Here is a 17,502-nt window from a genome sequence, read left to right on the forward strand (position 1 = left end):
GCCTCGCTTTGACTGTTCAGCTGAAATCATTATCTTCATCTAATTCCTAATTACGCTCTTTATCATAACATTTATTAGCTGGGGCAAATTTCATTAAATGCACACACTCCCCTCACGCTCGTCGGTGATTGACCATCGTTTTATGTCCGCAGATCCGCAGCCTACGGTCACTTCAAAAATTCTGATCGATTCGACGTCTAATGTACTGCTTTGATTCTGTCATCAACCTGTTTTTCTTGATTCTTTATACACTGGAAGAGGCAGCTAAGCTACAGCGAAGAATGTGGCAAAATTTGAGGGGCACGCAAATAATTTTTACCTTGCAAATGAAACTATATTCAGTGTATTTTATCTGTAATGGGGGCACTAGAACTCCGTGACTGTTCCTTTATAGTTTGTAGAATAATACCCACTGCCAGCCGCAAAGGAAGGTGATTTTATTTAATAAACACCTGGTTTCGGCTTGTGCCCATCTTCAAGTGGTTTACATTCGCTTACCAAGTTTCCATATTCAATGCTGGAGATAACAGTTCAATGTTGGAGATAACAGTTCAATGTTGGAGATAACAGATTAAATAAAAAGCAAATAATACCATGATGACTAAATGGACACAACTGCAGCAATTGGAAGTGGCTAAACGACATGTGTTGAAAAATATTATACTACATATCTACAGCTATGGTGTCCATACGTCGCCACATTATATTTATCACATTTTTGCTAATGTATTTAAATTTTTTACACATTAAATGTATTTTAGTCGCCTTGGTAATTACCGGTACTTTCGCATTTGATACAGTAGAGGCGCTTTAGCGTTCAGTAACTTCAGAAGCACATGCACCTACAAAATCCAACGTGTTTACATCAGAAGACAGAGGTTTGGATTAAAAAGCTTAGATCTGAAAAGTACGGATCCGAAAAAACCGGCCGTGTGGTAAATAAAATCACCTTCTATTGCGACTGGTAGGTAGTATACTCTTTTTTTCTGTGTCACTGAAAAGGTTTTTTGATGGAGACAGCAATGACATATCATGCTTGGAACTTCATTTACTGGGAACAATATACCAAAGCCGTTATCCACAGTCCTCACATGCGGAGAAGAGGACTATAGACGTCTGACTACCAGGCCAAACGTAAGGAAACACGGAACTCTGGTATGCTTCGTTTGTTTACTTATGCACTTGAAGCTCACGAGTTTATGCTTAGCTTTCGTAGCAATCAGAGAACTTGCTGAGGGCGATACTCAGACTTCTACAATGCGTACGACCATCGACGAACTGGGTATTGTTATTGTTAACAGCGAATGTCGCCTAACTGTCAGAGCAGTAGTGTAGTTGTATGCTGAAAGGTGTCTTGATCTAGCCAGGCACTTATTATATGCCTCTTCAAACATTTTTCTTAAGGCAGTGTAAGGAAAGTGAGAAGAAATATAGACAGCAACGAAATCCAGAGAAAAATACGACTACGATTTCAGCAGCTGCGTTACACACGGATACTATACAGAACAATGGAAAACAAAATTGAGGAGCTATCAGATGGCTATCAGTTAGGCTTTAGGAATGGTAAAGGCACTTTATAGGCAGTTCTGTCGTTGCACTTGACAATAGAAGCAAGACCTCAGAAAAATCTATGCGTCATTGGATCTGTCGACATAGAGAAAGCGCTCGACAATGTGAAATGGGCAAGATAATCCTAATTCTCAGCAAAATAGGAGTAAGCCTTAGAGAAAGAAGGTAATGTACAATACCTACAGGAAATCAATACGAACGAAAAACCACGAACGAAGTGCTCGGTTACAGAGGGTTTAAGATTGACTTCAGACTGTTGCCCATACTGTTCAGTCCATCGCTGATGACATTGCTCCACACAGTGAAAGTACGAACTAATAACAGAACTTGTTGAATGGGATGGTGTAATGAGCAGAAGCTACAGGTTAATAATGAACCAAGGAAAACTGAAAAGCCGGCCACGGTGGCCGTGCGGTTCTAGGCGCTGCAGTCCGGAACCCCGGGACTGCTACGGTCGCAGGTTCGAATCCTGTCTCTGACATGGATGTGTGTGATGTCCTTAGGTTAGTTAGGTTTAAGTAGTTCTAAGTTCTAGGGGAATGATGACCTAAGATGTTAAGTCCCATAGTGCTCAGAGCCACTGAAACGTCCCCTTAGAAAAATTATACATGACTGTGCTTAAACTGAGACACAATATTTTTTAGCGCAACGCTATCTGACTTTCTAAAATCCCTACAAAAGAATGGCCCTGACTAACATTAATATATACCTTTCACAAATCACTTACCTCACAAAAATCTTTGTTACTCGAACTACTGCATACAGCGAGCGCCACTACTGCCAGCTAAATAGAAGATTCTAACTACTGAAGGCACTAACTACTGATAGGCATAGTTAGCAAATGAAAGTTTTTGATAGACAACAAACAATGTATTTACCTTAATAGTGTTGAAAAGTCATAATATACATAGTTATCAGTTATCACTTCGCTGCTAGGTGTCGCTACTAGTCCTTCACACACTCAGTTATCATTTCGCTACTAGTCCATCTCACAGTCAGTTATCACTTCGCTGCTAGGTGTCGCTACTAGTCCCTCATAGACTCACTTGTCTATAGTGCAGGGCTTCGCTACCAGAGGGCTCTATCAGCACCGGCGAGGACTCACTCTGTCGGCGTTTGCTGCTTCACTCCTCAACATCTATGCTAGCTGACGTGACTGCTAAATCTTCAGACTAAACGAAAAAATAACACAAATACCAAATAGGGCAAATAGTGATACGTGCGAATACTACCGAACCATCACTTTCATACGTCCTGGCTAAAAATATAGATCCAAAATATTTACAGAGGAATGGAACACATTAGAGAAGACGAGCTAGAGGAAAATCGATTTTGAGAGAACACACTAGCCGCTAGAGATCGGTTGAAGTAATTCAACCCCTATTTATAACATCCATAGATGTAGAAAATAACTTTTGACAGTTTTGACCAGAACATACAGTTTGAATTTAAGATGCAACCACCGATAAAATACAGTGAGCGGCATGTTATCTAGAACTCGGCCAGAAATCATACAGCAGTTGTAAGACTTAAAAGGAAGCTGGTAGTTGATAGTTGAGAAGTGAGTGAGAGGGAGACAGAGAGAGAGAGAGAGAAAGAGAGAGAGGGGGGGGGGGGTTCTAGCCCCATATTCCATGTTATTCACTTTGCATACAGAATGTTTCACACGTCATGCTACACACTTATCGAGTCTGTAGAGGGGACCCACCTGATGAAGTTTTACATAGGAATCGATGTCTGGAAACGTCATCCAGCGACGCTACAGAGTATATAAGTTTCAGGCGCTGCAGTCTGTAAAATATGTGTATAGAGGGAGATCCAATGAAGATGTTACCAATTTTCTATGGTGATGGAGATGGATAAATGTATAAATTTGATGTTATGTCCCTATAACGGAAAATTAGAAGAGAAGACATCCCTGTTACATCTGACAGTATGTACCGGTAGTGTTGTAGCTAAAATGTAGGGCAGGAAACTTTCAGAGGTGGTAGTATGGACCGAAGGAAGAAGACAATGTCCAGTACACATGGGCTGTAAAACGCATACCTTGAGAGCTTTAAGGACTTGTTCATCCTCGCTAGCATAAAGCATGTCTCCACTATTGAACAAGTGCTCATAGCTCATCAGATATTCATTTTGCAGCCCATGTTTACCGGACATTTTTTCTTACTTTGATCCATACTACCACCTTTGAAAGTTAACAACAACAGTACCAGTACCTGTATTCCACCGTCAGAGGTAAGATAACGAATTTCCGTTTTAACTTTCTACTCATTCGTTTCCAGTACCGGGGCCTTACCTCAAATTGATACATAATCACGGCATCACACTTTACTTACGTACATTTGCCGGAGCTGGCGCCTGTATTTTGATGCTCCGTAGCCCCGTCAGATGACGTTTGCAGGCATGAGTTACTATCTAAAATTGCAAGCTCTAGAAATGTATAAAGAAAGTAACATACGAAAGGGACGAGAAATTCGGGAAATTAATCGAAGATAAAGAAGAAATAGAAGTTGTTTCCAAATCAAACTTTCATTTTGCTGCTGCTGATCTGAAATTTCGTGGCATTTATTCGCTCTGAAGAGGATCGTTCAAACGATGGTCGAAATGTCGTTATTTTAGTTGTTTCACTGTTTTATAATGACATGGCCTAGTACCCAAAATGATTTTCTTCAAGTTGTTTGTAGGAATTCTATCGCTTCTCTCCGATATTTTAGTATGATATTAGTATTTTTTTCCTACACCTAGCAACTTTAGTAGTGCTTGAAATGACGGAAAGGTGCTTTGTTTTAATGATAACAATATACAGGATAATTCAGCCATTTTTCTGCGAAGTTGCACAATGCCGAAATCCTGAAATACATCCCTATATTTCGAATGTGGTACAACAGCTGTAGGTAGGAGACAAGGTACTGGCAGAAGTAAAGCTGTGTGGGCGAGGCGTGAGTCTTGCTTGGGTAGCTCAGATGGTAGAGCACTTGCCCGCGAAATGCAAAGCTCCCGAGTTCGAGTCTCAGTCTGGCACACAGTTTTAATCTGCCAGGAAGTTTCATATCGGCGCACACTCCGCTGCAGAGTGAACTAATTCTGGAAACAGCTGTACAGGTACTGGAGAGATACAGGACGTTCCAAAATTCCCGCTAAAAACTTCTAGGGAACTGAGTGACGATATTTTGAACTGGAACCCATGTATGGAAGCGTATATCCGTGCTACAGCCGTATAAATACATCTTCGCTAATGTGGTATGCAACAGGGTAATCATCACTGGAGGGGGGTTACTTACGTCGAATCGTATGATGTCATTTGACGGCTGTCCTACCTCTCTGAACTGGTTCGAGTCTCTTTCATGTGTCTGTGAGTGATAGAGCAACATTGCTGAATAAACTTTTGCCGAATACACCGACAAGAGTGTTCTGTGTGGCCAAGCTCACAGTACTGGAAGAGCTGCTCGTCGCCTTTATCAAGATCGTTGTCCACAACGCCTGACTCCTCCCCACACGCTTTTCGTTACATTTGCGCAACGGCTTCGAGAAAGGGTGCCTTCACCGTCAGCAGGTGCGTCTGTGGTGCGCCATGGAGACGCAGCGCACGCGAATTGGAAAATATATTTATATGGATATTGTGTCTGTCCTTTCGGACATGTCCGAAAGGACACTACGAATGTAGCGAGTGGACATACAAGGTGAGAATGTGGGTCTCGCGGAAGGCGTGCGCGAGATAGTCCCTGCAGTCCCTGTCCCTCGGTGGCTCAGATGAATAGAGCGACTGCCATGTAAGCAGGAGATCCCTGGTTCGAGTCCCGGTCGGGGCACACATTTTCACCTGTCTTCGTTGATATATATCAACCCCCGTCAGCAGATGAAGGTATTAATTTCATTCTGATTTCGAACTGGAAAAGGCCCTCCTGTATAAACAGTGTCTCTGAAGACGGATTTTTTTTTGTTTCTTTGGTTATTAACGAGTGAAACTGTAGAATAGATGTACTGGGTCACATCTACACTGAAATGCCAAAGAAACTCGTATTATAATGCGTATTCAAACACAGAGATATGTAAACAGGCAAAATATGGTGCTGCGGCTGGCAACGCCTGTGTAAGATATGTGTCTGGCGTAGTTGTTAGATCGGTTACTGCTACTACAATGGCAGGTTATCAAGATTTAAATGACTTTGAGCGTGGTATTATACTCGGTGCAAGAGCGATGGGACACAGCATCTCCGAGGTAGCGATGAAGTGGGGATTTTCCTGTACGACCAATTCACGAGGGCACCGTGAATATCAGCAATCCAGTAAAACAACAAATCTCCGACATCGCTGCGGCCGGAAAAAGATCCTGCATTTTGTGTCGGTGTTCGTAGCGACAAACAATTCGCTGTAGAAACGGCTTACGAAGTCACCGCCACACTTTTAATAGCGGGCCGACCGGTCCGCTGGAACAGTGAACAGAAAGATGAAAACCCAAACACTCTGATTAAATAAAAGTCGAAACTTATCTTTATTAACGAAGATACAGCAACACAATAGTGAACTCCGTGTCTACAGAAATCTGTCTAGTTCGAGTCGGAGCGGCTAGGTCAGCGTCGGCTGACGACAAACAACAACTCTGCTGCGATGAACACACGACTGACTAGCAAGTACACAATTCGGTGGCGAGTATACAACTGAGCGGCGAATACAGAACTGTCCTAGCGCTCGCGACTCCAGCGCTTAAGAAGCCAGAAGCCAGCGGTGGCGCGCGCAGACTTGCGGCGATTTCCTGTATCGCTGGCGCTGCTTATGCGGACGGCGTCCGGACTTTGATGCTGCCAACCTTTTGGCAGCGGGCTCGGGTGGCATTACTGGCTAGGATATAACACTGCAAGAATGGAAACCGAAGAGAATCGTTCAGCGTGGCGAAAGTGCAACCCTTACGCAAATTACAGAAAATTTCAAAGCTTGACCATCAACAAGACGGGTTACAATTTACCATTCAACGAAACATCATCTACATGGGCTTTCAGAGCCGAAGGCCCACTCGTGTACCCTTGCTGACTGCACAGCACAAAGCTTTACACCTCATTTGGGCCCATCGGTACGAACATTGGACTGTTGATGATTGGAAACATATTGCCTGGTTGGACGAGTCTCACTTAAAAATGTCTATAGAGTATGAACGTGTACGGGTATGAAGACAACATCATGAATCCATGGACCCTGCATGTCAGCTGGGGACTGTTGAAGCTGGTGGAGGCTCACGTCGTATGGCGTGTGCATTTGGTGTGATGTGGGACCCCTGATACGTCTAGATACAACTCTGACTGGTGACACGTGCGTAAGCATCCTGTCTGATCACCTGCATGCATTCATGTCCATTGTGCATTCCGACGGAAGTGGATAATTCCAGCACGACAATGCGACGCCCCACACAACCACAATTGCTACGGAGTGGCTGCCGGAACACTCTTCTGAGATTAAATACTTCCGGTGGCCACCAAACTCCCCAAACATCCAGTACGTTTCCAGTACATTGTATAGCATTATCGAACATACGTGGGATGCCATGCAACGTGTTGATCAGAGGAGACCTCTACTCCCTCGTACTCTTACGGATTTATGGGCAACTCTGCAGGTTTCATGGTGTCAGTTCCCTCCTGCGTGACTTCAGCCATTAGTCGATTCCATGCCACGGCATGTTGAGGCACTTCTGCGTGCTCGCGGTGGCCTTAAACGATATTTCTTTGGTTCTTCAGTGTAACAAATTACTTGTCAAAGTGACAACGTTACCAATATGTTTTCAAATGGTTCTAGTATACTGTACGTCTCCGGAGACGGGTTCCAATTTAAAATAGGACATCCAGTCTTACAAATTTCAAAACTCCGCCATTTATCACCCCACATCAACCACTGCTGGCGGCTCACCTCCAACTGCGCAACGCTACGTGCTGTTCACATCCAGCTGCCCAACACTACAATGGCAGACAACAATGCAAACTAGCCACTGACTGCACACAGCACAGCCAGTGATTTTCATACAGAGCGCTACGTAACGTTGCCAATAAGAAAACATAAACAGCCTACTTACACCATTTGAACCATTTGAAAGCTGAAAGTAATTACCAGTAACAGAAATCGTATTAGCGATAAACTTAACTTCAAATTTGGGAACCATGAGTAGACGAAATGAAGAAAATCTGTTGCCTTCGAAGCAAAGTAAGATAGACAAAGTAAGGAGGACATAAAAATCAGACTAGCGCAGGTAAATTTCTAGATGAAATTTCTGAGGTAGTACGCTTTGAACACTGCATTGTATGGTAGTGAATGACGCATTGTGTGAATATTCGTAAAGAATAGAATGGAAGCGTCTGAGATGTGGTGCTGGGTAAAAATGCTGCATCTTAGATGCACTGATATGAAAAGAACTAGGGGAAGGAAAGGGGATAGGGTCCTTCTAACGTCTGCTCGGCGCCTGTCCAAGATGACAGAGGAGGGATCCCTTCAGATATAACTAATAAATGTCTGCAGACTGGAGACCAACAAGGTGCCACGATTCCCAGGGCTTTCAATGCTGGAACCCCCTGTCCCCATGGGACGTAAAAATGGAGATCCCAGTCCACAGTAACATGGTGAAGACCTCAACTGTGGAGCAGCACCCAGCAGAAGAGGCAAGGCTCCAGCAGTGATAAGTATTATAAGTGACTGAAGATTTTAAAGCTGAGAGGAGGCAGCCTTTTCATTAGACTTGCCTGGCGAAAAGCTAATAACTTAGTTTTGTGAAAGAGCAACAATTCTTCGTATGGAAAAGCTGGGCAGGTCATTTGGCAAATAATCGTGGTGAGCTATTATTGTCAAACGCCTGGGAGTTTTAGATCAAGCAAATATAGAAACATGGAATGTGGGATGTGGGTGTTAAGGAGTGGAATTGAATAAGATACTAAAAGAATCTGCCCAGTCTATTTATCCAGCAAATCCTATCTAATTCCTGTCACAGGCTTATCCCACCTCATAAGTGCCCAGGCCATCTGTAAATACAGCAATGTCATACTAGCTCTGGTGCAATCATTGCTCAGCTCTTAGGTTGGTGTGACTACCAACCAGACGTCCACCAAGATGAATGGCCACTACCAAACTGTTGCCAAGGAAACTTATGACAAAACATGTAAATTGACATAACATGCTTTATTCCAATGACTACTTCACAACCCAGGCTATCTGGATCTTCCTTCTCACCGCCAGATTTTCTGAACTCTGCCGATGGCGATTATCATTACAATATGTTCACCATTCAAGAAGTCACCCTGGCCTCAACCTACAGTAACCTACTGGCCCCACACTCTCCACCCAACTGCTTCCGCCCTCTGCCCTATCACCTCCAAATTCATGTCCCCTTATCCTCACTGTGCGCTACTCTCTGCCAGTACACTTACCGGTCTCTTCCCCTACCCAAATTCTCTCCTCTCCACTCCCTTTCCACCCATTCCCCACAGCCTCACGATCCTGCATCTGATAGTCTTGTTATGCCACCTCTAGTTCCTGCATGCTCCACCGTGCAGTATTGATTCTTCTTCTCCAACCTGTACCTTGCTATCCGTCCGCTTCCCAGCCACACTATACTGTTGTCCAAATTGATGGGCTTCAGCTGCCTTCTGATCATAGTGACAGAGTTGGCGGTCATGTAGGTTAGAGTTGTACCTACTTGTGAGAATGTGTTTGTGTGTGTGTGTGTGTGTGTGTGTGTGTGTGTGTGTGTTATTTTCCTGATAAACGCTTTGGTCAAAAGCGCGTATCTAACAGTCTTTTTGCTGTGCCTGTCTGCAACTCAACATATTGTCTTTACAGTGAGGAGAAATCACCCCTTTCCATTGTTCTGTTGATATTCCAACCGCGAATTTTCATTGTTCGATTTTTCCAATCGCTTTGCTCCCATGTTCACATCTTTTCTCCTTTCCTATGTCGTTTCAAATGGCTCTGAGCACTATGGGACTTAACATCTATGGTCATCAGTCCCCTAGAACTAAGAACTACTTAAACCTAACTAACCTAAGGACATCACACAACACCCAGTCATCACGAGGCAGCCCTACGTCGTTTCATCACTTCCCAAACTGTATACGCCACAATTTCTGAACCACACTATGAATATTCTCTTCCGCCCACAAGACACAGCTATGTGCTGCACGATTTGTTGATGCAGCATCCCATGGCCCAAATTCTTCGCGCCAATAGTAATAATTATTATTCATCATTAATTTAATTAATCCTATTTATCACGTTTCCTCCCTCATCCTCTCATATTTTCACGTATTATTTTCCACACCTATATGTGCCACACGCCCTTGTGAACCAAACCTACCCCCATGCCCCACCCCCCCACTTGCATTATGCTAACGCGCGTATTCTTCGTACTTCATGCATTACGTCTTTATTTCCCTCATTTTATACCAGTTTTATGTATTTACTACAATTTTCACGTATTTGTGTGTATTTTTGCGTACCTATACGGACTTTATTCGTATTTTCTTTTATATAACTCCTCTTACAACCGGCTAACGCCTTCATTCGCCCATTTCCCATGTCAGTTCCCGTTTCCCCATCGCCATCCCTGCCACAGTGGGCCCCTGCTGCAACTTTCTGTACAAGTTCAGATATGTATCATCCTCCCTGTCTATAATCTTTTACAGCATCCTGTTACTTATGTGTTGTATAAACCGAGGAATTCTCCCCAAAGGCCTAAAGATAAAAATTTCTTTCCCTGGATCCCACCCCTCATTCCACAATGACCACTTTTTCTGATTCTGCCTGTCAGGGTTCCTCACGAACTTGGTACTGCAAAAATATATTTCTGTGGCACAGGCATCCCACCTCTGCTACTTTCGCTAGATACTGTGCAAACTTACTGCGTACTCCCAGCTCTGAAATCGAATCCCTCGCACTCTAACACCACGAAGAGCATTCCAGACACCACCTCCTTAAGTTACACAGCCGGCTGACATCTTACTGCCGCCTTAAGGCACCACCATCCAATCCCTATCCTACTCACAGCACTCCTCATAGCACCCTGCAACCTGCTTAAATGAGCATTTCAACTTATCATACTCCGAAACTCCCTTCTAACACTCCAGTAAATACTGAAACAGCAGTAGAACGCTGTTGTTTTCGTTTCCACCGAAATCTTTGTCCCCACAGAAGTTTCAAGCCTATTCGACGGCCTTATCTTCAACCCTACACCCAAATTTAGCCACATTCGACTTGTCAAAGACCTACTCTCCTTCTCCCCCGATCCCTGCAATAGAAATACATTGAACCATGCGTGAAATGATCCAACTCTGATCTTCCATTCCTGCCTACGTAACCAATTCTTGGTCAGCTTCCAGGAATTTATTACCTCCAACATGGCCTCACAACCATTCCGTAAGTCCCTTCCTAAGAACACCAACAAAAGGACATCTATACACAGCCTCAGAGCTGATTATGACCTAATCATCAATTAGTTAGTTATTAGTTACATGTTCTTTCCAGCACCTCTCACCTGAATCAATTTCCCTCCTCACCCCTACGACATCCCGTTCATTCACCTTATACATGCTCCACAATATCCACAAACCCAACTATTTAGATGCGCCATTGTAGGTGGTTACTGTCCTCCCTCTGAAAGAACATAGGCCCTCATAGACGAACTCCTCCAATACCCCACCGCCCCCCGCCCTTTACCTCCTGAACCCCTGCTCATCGCTGTTGATAGCACTTCCCTATACACCAACATTCCTAATGCCCATGGTCCTGACACTTTTGAGCACTACCTCTCCCAACGTCCTTCAGACTTGAAACTCACTATCTCATTCCTCAATCATCTTACTAACTTTGTCCTAACAGAAAACTACTTCTCATTTGAAGGGAAGGTATCCGAACAAATCTGCAGCACAGTCATGGGTACCTGCAGGTCCCCCTCTTTTGCCAACCTGTTTTTGGGCAGTCTAGAGGAAACCTTCCTAGCCTCCCAAAACATTCATCACCTGTTCTCGTTCATGTTCATTGTATATATCTTTATGATCTGTATTCAGGTTCAGAAAAAACCTATCCTCATTCCCTCACAACCATATCTACCATAGATTTCACACGGTTCCTCTCAGCCCAGTGCGTCACCTTCGCTGGCCAGTGTGGCCATGCGGTTCTAGGCGCTTCAGTCTGGAACCGCGTGACCGCTACGGTCGCAGGTTCGAATCCTGCCTCGGGCATGGATGTGTATGATGTCCTTAGGTTAGTTAGGTTTAAGTAGTTCTGAGTTCTAGGGGACTGATGACCCCAGATGTTAAGTCCCATAGTGCTCAGAGCCATTTGAACTATTTTTTTTTTGCGTCACCTTCCTGAACATTGACCACCTCAGCTTCTACTGTTGCATCCACACCTCAATCCACATCAAGCCCCTCAACCATCAGAATCGTCTACACCTTCACAACTGCCATCCCTTCCATACAAAAAACTCCCTCTATACAACCCAACCACATGGGGACTGGATACCTGCAGTGACAGCAGTTCCTTTGCCCAGCTTCTTCAAGATCTCACAAAGACCTTCACGGACATGCACTATCCCCAGAACTGTCTCAAAATAGATTTCCTGAGCTATATCCCCCTATACCGCCAATCCTCCCACTGCCCCAAATAATCAGCTACAAAGGAGAGGCCCATTCGTTACCCAGTACCACCCTAAATTGGAGCAATTTAACAGCATCTCTGTCAGCAATCTGATTAGTTCTCATCATGCCCTGAAATTAGAGACGTCCTACCAAAGACCCTTCTACCTTCCTAAAGTGGTGTTGAATCGCCCATCCAACCTCCACAACGTCCTGCTTAACCTTATGGCGCACCCAATCCTAACTCCTTGCCACAGATATCCCTGTGCAAGACCCAGGAGCCAGACCTGTCCAATCCACCCACACAGCACTTCCTGTTTGAGTCCTATCACGAGTTTATCCCACCCCATCAGGAGCTGGGCCACCTGTGAAAGCTGTCATGTCATGGACCAGCTGTGCTGCAATTATTGCTCAGCTTTTTTAACTCGTATGATCTAGAAATCATCCTGGCCTCACACTATGGTAACGTACTGTCCCCAACTACTCCACCCATTTTTTCTGCTCCCTTCTGTCCTATTACAACCTAATTCACGTCCCTGCGCCCTTATTGTGTGATGCTCTCTGTCAATACACTCACCAGTCTTACCCTTCCCTGCCTGCCTCCCTTCCACTCCCTTTTCCCCCTGTCCCCTGCACTCTGACTCTGCGCCCGACAGCCTTGTTCTGCCACCTTCAGTCCCTGCACATTCTGCCCCGAAGTGCTGATTCCTCTTCCCTCATATGAACGCGCCGCTATCCAAGCCGCTTCTACGCCCCATTTCTGACTTTTGCTGCTATGTAACTTATTCTGATAGGAGCAGCTAGACACAGTGGCCATTTATCTGAATGTGTGTGCGTTTTTCTTTTCTGACGAAGGTTTAGGCCAAAAACTCATGTGTAACGACTTTTCAATGGGCCTTTCTCCAACTCAAAATGTCATTTTTATGGTGAGCAACAATACATCTTTTTCATGATATTGTTCATATTACAACGTGGACTTACTTTTAGCCTACCTTATTATGACCACATCAACTTCAGCGTCTTTCAAACAATGGAAAGTCTAGATTGAATATCAAAAATATCACGATGAAGATAGATTGCTACTCACCATAAGAAAGAAAAACGTGATCTAAAAATATTTGGCACTAAAGCAAAAATTATGGCCCACTATGGAAAACTCCCAGTTCGGTCGAAGATTGTTATCAAAACCAAAATACTTGTGAAAATGTCCCGTTTTTCTTATGTAGGTAATGTCATAAGTGTGAACGTAGACAAAGACATATAAAAGCAAACTGTAGCGGCCACCCCTCGGGGCTCGGATTTGTAGTAGACGTGGAGGCTGAGCAAGTGAGGAGATGGCACTACAGGCGCAGGAGCCCGAGCTTGGGACCTGGTGAGGGCAGCTGTCATACCCTCTCAGACACCATTGAAACAGCGTTGTTTGGAAATTATTTATTTCTTGTGATTTTACGGTAGGCATTTTCTTCCTGACCATGGCGGAAGGCACGTTGAATCGCGTGCCCGAGCGCCACAAGAAATGTGTGCTGCAGCGGTGATGTAGGTCAGGACCCAACAATAAAGTCGTGCCAATAGCCGGACAAGAGTCTTTGGGCGCAAGCCTACTTTGGCTTATTATCACCTAGTGCAGCCCACTCCAGCCCACGCGAAGACAGACATGCACTTAAGCGAGTGGTGTTGTGAAGGTAAAGCTAAGACTAAATTCAGCAACATAGTGTACAGCCACGGAGACAGTACTACGTATAACCAGGGAAGTGGTACTCAGGTGCCTCGTCCAACAGGGTGAAGGCTATAATTTCCAGTCACTTCATACATCCCTTCACGAGGGATGGCGCAGGTTCGTCTACATCTGTATAAGTCACAGACCAAACAGCAATGGCAACCTTTTTTTTTTTTTTGGGGGGGGGGGGGGGGGGTTTAAGGGCGCTCAACTACTGAGGTCATTAGCGCCCAGTCACAATTGTTAGAGCACATAGAATCTAGTAAAACTCAAGGGGAGGGGGGGGACACCAGAAAGTCCTTACAAAGATGCAGATAAAATAAGTAAAAGATTTAGATGTCTTTGGACAAGCCAGTCAAAGTTATAAAACGCAGAACACGAGCAGCTGCTCGAGCGTCATCAGATAAAATATCCGGTAAAGTAGATGGCAGGGACAGGACAACACGAGATTGACTAAAGCGGGGACACGACAATAAAACATGGCGCACTGTTAATGCTTGACCACAAGGGCACTGTGGGGCTGGGTCACCGGAGAGCAGGTAGCAGTGGCTAAACCGGCAATGCCCAATCTGCAACCTGGTCAGAAGGACCTCTTCTCGCCGAGATGGTCGGGAGGAGGTTGTCCAAGCAGTTGGGAGCGGTTTGACTGCCCCGAGCTTGTTTCCTTGAAGGGATGACCAAGCATCCCACCACAACGCCACAAGCCTCTTACAAACAACCCCACGAACGTCAAATGACGGGACACAAAGGGAGGCTGGCCGAGGCAGGAGGACTGCAGCCTTGGCTGCAGCATCAGCAACCTCATTCCCAGGCACTCCTACATGTCCGAGATCCCACAGAAAGCTGACAGGAGAACCATTATCAGCGAAAGAATGGAGGGACTGCCGGATCCGTTGCACCAAGGGATGGACCGGATAGGGAGCTCCAAGGCTCTGAAGAGCACTGAGTGAGTCAGAGCAGAGTACATACGATGAATGGCGGTGGCTGCGGGCATACTGAACGGCCTGATGGAAAGCAAAGAGCTCGGCCGTAAAGCTGGAACATTGGTCGAGGAGCCGGTATTTAAAGGTGACGGCCCCAACGACAAAGGCACAGCTGACACCATCTTCAGTTTTGGAGCCATCGGTGTAAATAAAGGTGTGACCGGCAAGTCGAGCACGAAGTTCGACAAACCGTGAGCAATACACTGCAGCCGGAGTACCCTCCTTCGGGAGTGAGCTGAGGTCGAGATAAATATGAACCCGAGCCTGGAGCCAAGGTGGTGTCGGGCTCTCACCCTCTCTGAAGGTGGTAGGGAGGGCAAAATCCAATTGTCGAAGCAGGTGACGGAAGCGAACTCCAGGGGGCAGCAGGGCAGACACATACAACACGTACTGACGGTCGAGAGAATCGGCGAAGAAGGACTGATAAGAGGGGTGGTCGGGCGTTGACAACAGCTGGCAGGCATACTGACACAGCAGTATGCCGCGCCGGTAGGTCAATGGTAATTCGGCAGCTTCAGCATAAAGACTCTCAACGGGACTAGTGTAGAAGGCTCCGGTCGCAAGACGTAAACCCTGATGGTGGATGGAGTTGAGACGGCGTAAGAGAGATGGCCGAGCAGACGAGTAGACGAAGCTCCCATAATCCAGCTTCGATCGGACTCTGGACCGATACAAGCGAAGCAGGACAGTGCGATCCGCTCCCCAAGATGAACCACTAAGAACTCTGAGGACATTAAGGGAACATGTACAACGGGCCGCCAAATATGAGATGTGCGGAGACCAACAAAGTTTCCTATCCAATGTGAGCCCTAGAAACTTAGTTGTTTCCACGAATGGGAGAACAACGGGACCGAGATGTAAGGATGGCGGAAGGAACGCTTTATATCGCCAAAAGTTGATACAAACCGTCTTCTCTTCAGAGAACCGGAGGCCATTTGCCATGCTCCATGAGTATAGGCTGTCTAGACAACGCTGAAGGCAGCGCTCCAGGAGGCATGTTCTCTGGGCACTGCAGTAGATCGCGAAGTCTTCGACAAAGAGAGAGCCTGAGACATTAGGTGGAATGCAATCCATAATTGGATTGATCGCTATGGCAAAAACGGCTACGCTCAAGACGGAGCCCTGAGGCACTCCATTCTCCTGGATGAAGACGTCGGACAATACGGAACCCACATGTACCCTAAACTTTCGATCTGTTAGACAGGAATCAATAAAAAGGGGCAGGCGACCGCGTAGGCCCCACCTGTGCATAGTGCGGAGGATACCTCCTCTCCAACAGGTACATAAGCCTTCTCCAAATCGAAGAGCATGGCTACCGTTTGGCGCCTTCGCAAAAAGTTGTTCATGATGAATGTCGACAAGGTCACAAGGTGGTCAACAGCAGAGCGGCGGCGACGAAAGCCACATTGGACATTGGTAAGTAGCCATAGAGATTCAAGAATCCATACTAACTGAGCATTAACCATGCGCTCCATCACCTTACAGACACAGCTTGCAAGAGAAATGGGGTGGTAACTAGAAGGAAGGTGTCTATCCTTCCCGGGTTTGGGTATAGGAACAACGACAGCGTCACGCCAACCCATGGGGACTTGATCTTCGGTCCAGACGCGATTGTAGGTACGAAGAAGGAAGCTTTTGCCCGCCGGAGAAAGGTGTGTCAGCATCTGAACGTGATTGGCATCTGGGCCTGGAGCAGAGGACCGGGACAGTGCAAGCGCACTTTCGAGTTCCCGCATAATAAAGGGGGCATTATAAGTTTCCAGATTCAGCAAGTGGAAGGAAGGTCGCCGAGCCTCTTCTGCCTCTTTCCTGGGAAGGAGGGCAGGGTGGTAATGGGCGGAGCTTGAAACCTCCGCGAGAAAGCGGCCGAAGGCTTTGGATACAGCCACAGGATCAACAAGGACCTCATTACCTGAGGTCAGGCCAGGTACCGAGGAGTGGGCCTTAATGCCCGACAGCCGGCGCAGGCCACCCCAGACGACAGATGAGGGAGTAAAACTATTAAAGGAGCTGGTGAAAGAGGCCCAAGAAGCTTTTTTGCTGTCTTTGATGACTCTACGGCATTGCGCTCGGAGTCTTTTATATCCAATAAAATTCGACAACGTAGGATGGCGGCGAAAGGTGCGAAAGCACGTCGTCGAGCATGGATAGCGTCTCTACAAGCCTCATTCCACCAGGGGACGGAAACGCGCTGTGAAGAAGAGGTAGTATGAGGAATGGAACGTTCGGCAGCATTGACGATAACAGCCGTGAGGTATTCGACCTGACTGTCACAACTGAGAAAATCGTGGTCCGGAAAGGTCGCCAGGGAGGAGTAAAGTCAGCTTTCGGTATGTTCCAGCTCGAATGACGTGGGGATGGGGTGTGATGCAGGAGACGAACGACACAGGGGAAGTGGTCGCTCGAATAGGTGTCAGAAAGGACATACCACTCGAACCGACGGGCAAGAGTGGTAGAACAGATCGAAAGGTCCAAGTGGGAGTAGGTATGAGTAGAGTCCGAGAGGAAAGTCGGTGCGCCAGTATTGAGGCAGACAAGATTGAAATGGTTGAAGACATCTGCCAAGAGGGAGCCTCCTTGACAGGATGCAGGAGAGCCCCAAAGGGGATGATGGGCATTGAAGTCG

The sequence above is a fragment of the Schistocerca serialis genome, chromosome 4 (assembly GCF_023864345.2).
Source record: "Schistocerca serialis cubense isolate TAMUIC-IGC-003099 chromosome 4, iqSchSeri2.2, whole genome shotgun sequence".
Lineage (NCBI taxonomy): Eukaryota > Metazoa > Arthropoda > Insecta > Orthoptera > Acrididae > Schistocerca > Schistocerca serialis.